The sequence below is a fragment of the Nyctereutes procyonoides genome, unplaced genomic scaffold (genome assembly GCF_905146905.1).
Source record: "Nyctereutes procyonoides isolate TBG_1078 unplaced genomic scaffold, NYPRO_anot_genome, whole genome shotgun sequence".
Taxonomy (NCBI): Eukaryota; Metazoa; Chordata; class Mammalia; order Carnivora; family Canidae; genus Nyctereutes; species Nyctereutes procyonoides.
In genome coordinates, this window is record NW_026575121.1 from 27,042,589 (window position 1) to 27,053,927 (window position 11,339).

Here is an 11,339-nt window from a genome sequence, read left to right on the forward strand (position 1 = left end):
CCCCCCAATAAAGTTCCTTGCTTAGCAGGGCATCTGATTCTCCCTTTCCCTCTGCCTCTCCCTCTGCTCATTCTCTTTCTCTTTCTCTCTCACTCTCTCTCTCTCAAATAAATAAATAAAATCTTAAAAAAAAAAAGGATAGATAAATCCTTTGGTTCTTTTCAGACCAATAAATTTCATGAATCTGGGCTGATCTCCCTGGTATTAGGACACTCATGAAGGGTAGGCTACTTTATGCAGGGAATTGTCAATGCTTATGAATAGTAATACTGATGTATTACTACATCAGTATTTAATGTATTACTACATTTTTTTCTTTCTTTTTTTTTTTCTGATGTCTTAATTACTGTTGAGACGTAGGTAGCAGCCTCCCTCCCTGCCTACCATCCATAACCCAGAATCTCTTTCTTCTCCCCAGAGAAAAACTATTGGTAATTGTGTGTTAGCTATTTTATTTTATTTTATTTTTACTTATTTATTTTTAGGTGTTGAGTGTGGAGCCTAGTGCCAGGCTTGAACTTACGACTCTGAGATCCAGACTTGAACTGAGATCAAGAGTCTGATCCTCAATGGAATGAGTCATGCAGGTGCCCCATCTTAGCCACTTTAGAAAACATATACCTCATATAAACTATTTATGTAAGTGGCACTGTGAAATATGCATCAACCAGTAATAATTTTTAAATTATCATGACTTTAGAAATCTTTTCACTACAGATATAGTTACTTGGTTCTGTTGAAATTGCTGGATAGGAGTCCATTGTGTGGATATACTAGACTATCCATAGTCATTTACTTATTGTTGAATATTTAGATAGTTGCCAGTTTTCCATCATTACAAACAATGCTACAATAAGCATTCTGATATGTCTATCTATCTTCGTGCACATTTAAGTGATTTTGAGGAATGAATCCCTAAAAGTGGAATTTCAAAATCTATGAAAATTGTGCCTTTTGATAGATTCTCTAGATTTCTGTACAGATAAACATTTTACAACATTTATATATATATATGATTTAGTTATTTCATTTGAGAGAGAGGGAGAGCACCAGCAGGAGGTGCAGAGAGAGTCTTAAGCAGACTCCAGATCTAGTGCAAAGTCCAACATGCAGCTGGATCTCAAGACCCTGAGATCATGAGCTGAGCTGAAACCAAGAGTCCACTGCTTAACTGTGCTACCCAGGTGCCCCACAAAGTTCTATTTTTACTAACATTATGAGACTTCCAGTTTCCCCACATTCTCACTGAATCTTTTTCATTTTTGTACATCAGCCAAGCAAAAATAGTATTCCATTGCTGTTTTGATTTGCATTTCTCTGTAGAAGTAAGGTTGAGACTCTTTTCATGTTTGTCAGCCATTTGTGTATTCCCTTTTGCGAATAGCTTACTTACCATGCTTGCCTAATTTTCTTTTGAGTTCTCTTTGCCTTATAGATTTTTCAAGATCTCTTTTGTGATAGTGAATATTAATCCTTTGTTGCAAACATTTAGAAGTTGAGGGGTCACTTGTCTTTTAATATTATTGTCACATTGATTGATGAGACACTCCATTGTGTTAGACATTCTCATCGATTGTATGACATAAATTCTTTATATAGCATGTAGGAACTGGATTTGATCAATCCATGAGCCGACTGTTCTCATAGTGATTTAGACCTAAGTGCCATGTCATTTCTTGCCTGGAATTTCTTACCCTTTCCTTCTAGCTACTGTTTTGTAGAATCTTTCCTTTTCTTTAAGGGTCAATCCGAGAATCAACTTCTACTATGATCTCTCTTTTCCTTGTTTGCCATTCATTTGTACATGATGAATTTATTTTGTGTGTGCATCTCTTATAATTTCAACCTGGTGGGAAGCAATTCCACTGAAGGACCTTGCTTTGCCATAACTTCCCATGTTTTACACAGAGTAGGAGTCTAGTAAGTATTTGTTGGTTGCTTTAAAAACATTTTTTTTACAAGGAAATATTTAATCTGTTCTCACCCCCTATACATAGACACTGTAGGCAATTTGCCTATGCATTTCTTTATTTTCTTTGTGTTACTTAGTCTTTTGTTACAATTTGTCATTAAGCTACACCTGCTCCTAATGTCTGGGTTTTAAAACCTCAAAGATAAAGTTGTGAACAATATTAAGGATCTGATTTTCTCAGAATTCTCTGGTGGCACAAAGGAGGATCTAGTAGTTTTCAAATTTAAAAGACACATCTCTAAAGTCCAACTAATTCCCTGGTATAAGTCTTTATTTCATGCTACCTGAGACCTGTCTTCTCAAACACAATCCCAGTGCTCATTGGGATGTAACATGGGCCCACTAGAAAGGAACCCTGACTTTACTTATAGCAGTTTTTTTGGTTTGTTTTTCAAATGAAAAAAAAAAAATAAAACCAAATCTAAATAACATTAAAATAAGATTGATATTTCATTGCTTCAACCATTATTAACTTATGGTCAATCTTGTTTCTTTCATACCTTCACTCAGTGCTCACCGTGTGTGTGTGTGTGTGTGTGTGTGTGTGTGTGTGTGTATGCTCTCTTCATTCAGTCATACATTTTCCTTTACTGCTCTACTTGGCAGAGGCCAGGCCAGGGAAACAAAGATGAATGCAACATGGAATATAATAAAAATAAATTTGACAAGTGCAGTGATGGTGATGGTACCCAAGACATCAGAGCTATCGTGACCAAGAATTGATAGGCCCATGAAGGCTGAGGGAAGGAACGTACTTTAGCTAAGATGGAATTACTTTGTGGGTTTGTGATGGGTTCTTTTGGATTTAACTCTAATTCTGCTACAAATACAAATCTGTGGAAACCAGTCCCAGAAAATAGGGTCTTATCTTTTGAAGTAAATCAGTTTCCAAACTTTTATTCTTTTTTCTTTTAATTTCCAAACGATTTCAAACTTATGTTAAAAGTTGCAAAAAAAAAAAAAAAAAAAAAAAAGAATTGCCATATACATTTACCCAGATTCACCAGTCACCATCTTGCCACATCTGCTCTCTGTTTCTCTCTCTCTCTCCCTCTATACACACACACACATTTTCATGAGGGGGGCTTGATTAATTCAACTGTTAGTTGCAAACATCATGACCTTTTACCCATAAATACTTAGGGTGCATGTTCTAAGAACAAGGATATTTTCTCTCTCTCTTTTAAAAAGATTTTATTTTTAAGTAATCTCTATACCCAGTGTGGGGCTCAAACTTACAACCTCGAGATCAAGAGTCACATGCTGCCCTGACTGAACCAACCAGGCTCTCCAAGGACATTCTCTTATATAGTGTTATGTCATAAAGCTTAGAATGGGGATGCCTGGGTGGCTCAGTAGGTTAAGCATCTGCCTTTGGTTCAGGTCATGATTCTGGGGTCCTGGGATCAGCCCATATATTGAGCCCCACATCAGGCTTTCTGCTCAGTGGAGAGCCTGCTTCTCACTCTCCTTCCCCCTCCTTGCGTATGCCCTCTTTCTGTGTCACAAATAAATAAAATCTTTAAAAAACAAACAGACAAACAAAAACAAAGAGGAAATAAAATAAAAAACAAATACTAAAAAAAATAAAGTTTAGAATGTACCATTCTCCATAGTCAGATTTTGCTAATTTCCCCAATAATGTTCATTACAAACAATGCTGTAATAAACATTGTGGTAAATCTGTCTTGTGCAAATTTTAGTGATTTTGAGGAATGAATTCCTAAAGGTGGAATTTCAAAGTGTATGAAAATTTTATTTATAGTTCACACTGAAATTTTGCTAATTTACAGTCCATACTCAAAATTTGCTAATTACACCAATAAGGTTCATTATAACAATCTCCCTCACCACATTTGGAACAAACAGGATTATATATATCTTTAAAAAGAAACTGTGGCTGAGCCTGTCTTTGATCTTTCATGATATTTACATTTTTGAAGAGTACTGGGCTCATAGAAAGTTCCTGAAGTTGAATTTGTCTGCTCTTTCCCCCTGATTGGATTCAGGATATGAATTTTTGGTAGGAATACAAGATAAGGAATGTTTCATGCTTCTCAGTTCATCACATCAGGAAGGACATGAAGTCAGTTTGTTGCATTAATGATGATGTGAGGTACACCTGGGTGGCTCAATCATTGAGCATCTGCCTTTGGCTCAGGGCCTGAGCCTGCAGTCCTGGGATCCAGTCCTGCATTGGGTCTGCTTGGGGAGAGACCCGGGAGGAGGAATGGGGAGTCTGCTTCTCCCTCTTCCTGTGTCTCTGCCTCTCTCTGTGTGTCTCTCATGAATAAATAAAATCTTTTTTTAAAAATGAAGTTAATTTATTTTTTTTTAAATGACCTCTATCCTCAATGTGGGACTTGAACTCACTATGGCAATATTAAGAGTCACAACCTCTACTCTCTGAGCTAGCCAGAAGCCCCTGGTGATGTTAATTTTGATCATTTTCTTAAGGTAGTATCTGTCCAGTTTTTCCATGGGTAAGTTACCATTTTTCCCATGGTAATTAATACATCATCTATGGGAAATACTATGACTATGTTAATGTCTTATTGCTCATCAGAATTTCACCCAGTTATTTGAGCTTTCACTAATCCTTGCCTGAATCAATTAATATATTGGCTGTAAATGTCATAAATGGTGATGTTTCTCATATTTTTTCTACATTTTTAGAAGGCATTCTATGAAACTTTTATTCTTAATTTTACTTTTTATGTGTATAATGAATAAAATTGAGTTCGCCAAACATCAGTTGCCTATTTTGTATGGGACGCTGTGCTAGGAAACATCATAAGGCACTCAAAGTCAAGACCATTTGGGTCCTGCAGGAACATATGATTTGTTCGCAGAGGTGGATGCAAGGCAGATGGTAGGAAATGGTTTACTGGAGAAACAAAGCTAAATGTGGGGCTTAAACTCACAACTCCAAGATCAAGAGTCACACGCTCTACCGACTGAGCCAGCCAGGTGCCCCAAAAGAGGGTAATTCTCACTGGAACATATGGTGTGATGTTGGAAGACATATGGGATTTTAGTTGGGCTTGTGATAATATGATTTTTTGGTCAAAGTAAGACAGTACAGTTGGAGGAAACAGCAGCGATATTTGGGAAATGGCAAATAAGCCCTATGGTTAGAACCTAATTTTCCTGGGAGAAGAGGCAGAGAGGCATAGTGCGATTCCAGGTTGGAGAGATCAGCTGGGATCCAGCACAAAGTCTCACTCCAATCTACTGACTATGGGGAGCAATGAAACATTTAAGGAGGGGGGTTACCTATCAGATGATGCTGAGGCCAGGGACTGTGTCTTGTTCACCTTTATAGATCCAAGGCCTACACTAGTGCTCAGCACATGGAGTGTGTTTGATAAACATTTGCAGGCACAATGTGCAGAATGATTTAGAATAGGGACTGGTGTGTGTGTTTGTGTGTTTGTCGGTGTGTGTTTTACATGTGGGTTGATATCATGATCAGGAGGTAGCAAGAAAATGGAAGCACTTAATTCAGAAATCGGCTCTCTGTTGAATAGTTTATTTTATTTTATTTTCTTAAAGATTTTATTTATTTATTCATGAGAGACACACACACACACACACAGAGAGAGAGAGAAAGAAAGAGAGAGAGAGAGAGGCAGAGACAGAGGCAGAGGCAGAGGCAGAGGCAGAGGCAGAGGGAGAAGCAGGCTCCAAGCAGGATGCCCAATGTGGGACTCGATCCCAGGTCTCCAGGATCATGCCCTGGACTGAAGGTGGTGCTAAACCGCTGAGCCACTGGGGCTGCCCCGTTGAATAGTTTATAGAAAATATTTTAATTATCAAGTTCCTAGGCCACCAACACCACCCTCCCCTAGGCATTAATTTTCAATTTCCAGTAAGCAATTTTGGGAATTACTTTTCTATTTTTTAAGATTTATTTATTTATCTAGGGGGTGGGGAGAGCAAACACAATTGGAGGAAAGGGGAGAGGGAGAGGGAGAGAATCTCCAGCAGACTCCCCATTGAGCACAGAGCCCAATGATACGGGGCTTGATCCTAGGAACCTGAGATCACAACCTGAGCCAAAACCAAGAATCCAGCACTTAATTAACTGAGCCACCCAGGTGGCCACATGGGAATTATTTTGAACAACTTCGGGTGCTAAGAAGGAGAACAAGGCAGAAGGTAGTAGTATAAACAAGTATAAACATCTCATTAAAAAACTATTTCATTCTATATCTCCTCTATGAATATTTTAGAATTTAAAAAAACAACACAAACAGCTCTATAAAGATGTGTATAAATTTTATCTATCTATTAAGAGTCTATACTTTGTCAAAATACTGTAAATAAGCTTTAATAGAGGAAAACAAAGAAAATAAAATGAGATACCCAAAATAACTTTGAGTAAAAATCACTGTATAAGAAGTCTTACTGATCACATAGGAAATAAAATATATTTATATTTCATATATTCTCCAGGTTGTTCCTTTCCAACTTCAAACCTTGTAATCTCTCTTCAGCTTATTTATTCTGCAGTGAATCTTGAAAATCTAGCAGTTTGGTTAAGAAAATGTACATATTTTCATAGCACAGGGTGGTCGCAAGTTGTGGCTTTATATATGTTGCTTTCAAATGGAAAACCATTTTTTTAAGGATTTTTTAAAAATTTTAAAATTTTTGTGTTTGTGCTGTCTTAAAATTTTTTGAGTGATCTCTACCCCTAACGTAGAGCTCAAACTCACAACCTAAGATCAATAGTCATGTGCTCTACCGACTGAGCCAGCCAGGTGCCCTGCAAATGGAAAATCATGTGATCATTACCTACAGTCCCAATGAACTCTTAACTGTGTAAAGACAATGTTTACTTACTTTTTTACTGAAAACATTTATTCTCATTATAAATGGAACACATGGAAATTACGGAAAATTTAGAAAATATCGAAAAACAATGAAAACCTACCAGCCATTTGACCATCAAATTGTAGCTACCAAAAACATATGTTTTGTATTTTCTTTTCGTCTCTATGTATGTGTGTATTTATAAAACCTCTTTAACTCTTTTACTTGATATATCATGAGTACTTTCCCATGTGACTTAATATGTTTTAATAATGTGATTTCTGATGGCAGAAAAGTAGCCATAGTATAGATATATTATTCAGCTATTCTGTTGTTGGTCACTTGGGATATCTCTAATTTTATTTGATTATATATATATATTTATAATATATATTATATAATTTATATTTATATATAAATATATATATATTTCCTAGAGAAGGAATTACCTATCATCTTAAAGATTATTTCCATTTTAAAAAGTCTTTTTATTTGATATTTTGTATTTTTTAAAAGTACTCCCAGGGTGGGGCTTAAAAATCACAACCCCAAGATCAATGGCTACATGCTCTACTGACCGAACTAGCCAACAGCCCCATGGTTATTTCTATTTTTAGCCTTCTTCATACTTATGGTCAAATTGTCCTCCTTAAAAGTTATACAAGTTTACACAAGCATCACTCATGGATAGAAGTTACGGCAGAAGAGCCAGCTTTGGTCTTAGCACTACTTTTACACATTTCCTTTACAAATTAACCTCCAGAAGGGTCTTCCCTTGTGACCCCTGTGCAGTTCATTTGAGCATTCACTGTGCATGCCCCACACCCTACACCATTAGTGCTTTTGTCATCACAGGAACAGCAATTGGCTCAAAGCACTGCTCATTGTGATGATGATGTGGCCTGGTGAGGTAGCCTCCTTAGTGTTCTAAAAGATTGTTTGGTATAACTGCTTCAGTTCAGGATTTTTCTCTAGCCTTTCCTATCATGTTTAGAGTCAGAATTCAAATACTGTACAGCTTAAGCTACAGTATGCCTGGCCTGTAACTTGGTTCAAGGCATTATATTTATGTCATTTTTGTCTGCTTATTTTACTAACAGGGTGGAAAGAGCTCTCCCAGTCCTCCCAAAAAGGTAAAATTCTGTTATTTTATTTTTTTGGACTATTACTCAAGTTTTAAAAATAGATTAGAAAAATAAATAAATAAAAATAGATTAGATAAGTTATATAACATTTAGGAATAAGCTATCATTGAGAGTTTTATGAGATATTTCATGAAGAACACATTTAAATCCAAACTTAATGTAAAATTTAATTTCTTAAGAACTGGAGGGGGGGGAGATGGTACAAAAATAGGGTATTAACAATTTTTCTTACAACAGTATTTTAACTGATACAAAAAAGAGGTATATTAATCCTATTTAAATTAGATATTTTTTCCACAAAAAGGGACGAAAAGGACATCTTTTCTCATGTCTGTTAACCTTTGAGTCAAAATGACTGGAATTTTAACTAATCTCAATTTCTATTTATTGTGTTTTTTTCTCAAAATTTTTTTTTATTTGAAGTGTAGCTTAAAGCAGTTGCCATTAATGAAAACATTAAAATACTAAAAATGTGAAACGTTTTAGAGCACAAGAATTATGTTTTTTAGGTTTCTATTGATACAAATTCTAACACTAGGTAGGCAATCAGTTAATATCAAGAAAGTCATTTTAAATTGAATCATCTTACCCTAGGGAAGAGTACTCCCTTATAAAAAATTATTTTTACTCATTCTTGGGCTTTTTCTATAGTCCAATATCACTCTGGTAATTTGATTCTGACTTTACAGAAATGGAATATTCCATGAATATTTTCCAAAGTGAATAACATGTTGTCTAAAATCGTCTTAATTTCAAGCTCTCCCTGATATTTTGGCCGAACAACAACTGAATACAGATACTTCTCTTGCCGAGTCTTCCTGTGAACATTGCCCGAGTGATAGCTTCATATTTGTCTCATCTCATCATTCAGAAGCTATTCATTTTTTTCCACTGCCCCCTTTAAGCCTCCTCCCTGCCCCCCCATCCCTGAATGCCTGTTCAGCCCCCACACATTCAGGCGTATTTATTCCCGTAAAGATAGTGACACTTATGGTTTATTCTAAGACTAAATCTGTGTTGCCCAGTGACTAAGGACTTAAGCATGCACAGTGCTTCTACGCTTACCCTCCTACCTAACTTGACTACTCAACTTTATTCCTTTCCCTCAGAATTCTCTCTTTTGGCACAGTTCAGTTAACATACCACTGCCAGGCCACTAATTGATTTCTGAAACCTGACATTTGTTTTTTGTTTTCTCCTATCTTCCCTAATGGTACAGCACTACTAAGCAGGAAGGAATGCAAAGAACTAGAAAGTTCAAAGTAATTGAGGATCTGTCCATTCACCCTGTCTGGCATCATGCCAATGTAGAACCTGGAACATTTGAAAAATATTTATCAAGTTTTAACCCTTTTTGCTAAGTCGATGAATCAGGTTTGCCGCTGTAGCACGTGTGTTAACAGCAAGTAGGCTTGGTTGAACATGTTCTTTCTGTGTTCAGGATCGCATGGCAAATGTCTCAGAAAAGGATTACTTTCCAATTTCCGTACTATTGTACAGTGCTAAGCTAGTTGTTTTCTGTGAGATTGCAGAGCTGGGCGTTTCAGAGAAACCATTACTTAAAAGTGACAGCCCTATTCTATGAATCCTTATATTAGAAATGAAATTTAAATAAATGCTACTACATTAGAATAAAAAAAGATTGAATTCAACTTTTCTAACATAAATATATTGTGAGCCCAACCGTAGCTAGGTTCATATCTTTATTCATTACAAAAAATGGAAATGTGAGCAAAATTAAGAGGATTTATACAAGTGTTTTATTAAAAACTTATCATATAGTTGGGTTTCGTTTTGTTTTGCTATTGGGAAAGGATTTGTCAGTGAAAGCAAGTTAAAAAGTGGTGTGACATGCAGAAATATTTCCAGTGAAATAACTGGATTTTACGGTAGTGAAAACTTAGGATGAAATAACAGGCCGCTGATGCTCTGATAAAAGAAAGATAAAAAAGAAGGCAAATTAAAATATAAATAGGTGCTAGATTATATTAAACCTAAGTTAAAAAGAACATAAATGTTCTATTGAGAGTAATCTATATCACATTGAGTTTTGATCATGTTATCAGCATTACAACTAAAACCTGTCAAAGTTCAGTTTTTTAAAAAGGAATATTAAATCCCATACCAATTCTATAGTCTAAGTTATTCAATTAATTAATTCCTTGGATTTAAACCCAATACTTGGGTTCAATCTTAGCGAAAACCAGGACAGCTTCTTAAAGGTGGAGGTGGATACTATAGAACTGTCAGAAAAAAAAATTTGCAAAGACTCTTATCAAATACTACTTTGGTAACATGAAGGTAGTCGTCAACTATTCTCTGAAAAGAGTGATCACAGCCATAAAGATGAATCACTTTTTAACGAAAAGGCAAAGAGAAAAAAAATTTACAGCATAATTTTGTTTCCTAATAGTAAACACCTCTAATATTTCATGTGCACATTATTTTTTAAACCTACACACTGAAATAAGATCCATTCTTTTAATAGGTCCATCTCTTTGAAGCGAACATTTTTTCTAAGAACTCGTTTTTTTTTTTTTAAAGCTGTTTTACTGTGAAGTGATGAGTAGGCTGTTGTATGTGTAAAATTGTCTAATAGTATAGTGTGCTGTCAACATATATACATATGCAGTAATATACCAGGCATTTTTATTGCAGTTTATTATTCCGGCTTCTCAATAAGCCAGATAAAATCGTATACAAGAACATCAAGGATTAGGGAAGTGTTTTCCTTAGGTGATTGATGGCAAAACTGCACCTTCCCATTATAATGTAGTTAATGGCTGGTAATATATTTGACTATTACTTTCCTACAAATTCGGATTCCCAGTTTTCAGGGCGGCTGAGCGTCTAAGGCTTCTTTGGTTGTCTTTTCGTAAGAAAAGGTGCCCCAGTGTTAGGTAAATGTGCCACGTTTCTGTTTTGTAAATATTAAGCTCCATTTCTTTTTTTTTTTTTTGAACATACGGTGCTAGCAAAAACAAGTCAAAGATGTAATCTCTATTTAAATACATTGCAACTAGTCAGTCGTTAGGGCTTAAATTAGATTCCAGGCTCCGGCTAGAATCAAAAGTCGTAAATATTAAAAACTTCAGAATTCATATCCCCATATTCCCATCCTCCTCCTCCCCATACAGATACGAGGTAGAAACTGGGTGCGAAAACTTCTTTCCAGCCATTTACATACTGTAGGGGAAAACGAGCTCTTTATGCAAGGACTAAAAAAAAAAAAAAAAAAAAAAAAAAAAATCTATTGGCCATTAAACCTTTTATTCCGGACCTTCCAGATTTGCTTTGCTAGATGGACATGTTCACTGCTGAAGGTACACAGACACAAGAGCTGTCTTTGAGTTTGTGTATCACACCGCCCCTAGTTTTCCGCTAAAGAAAAGTACCTTTTGTAT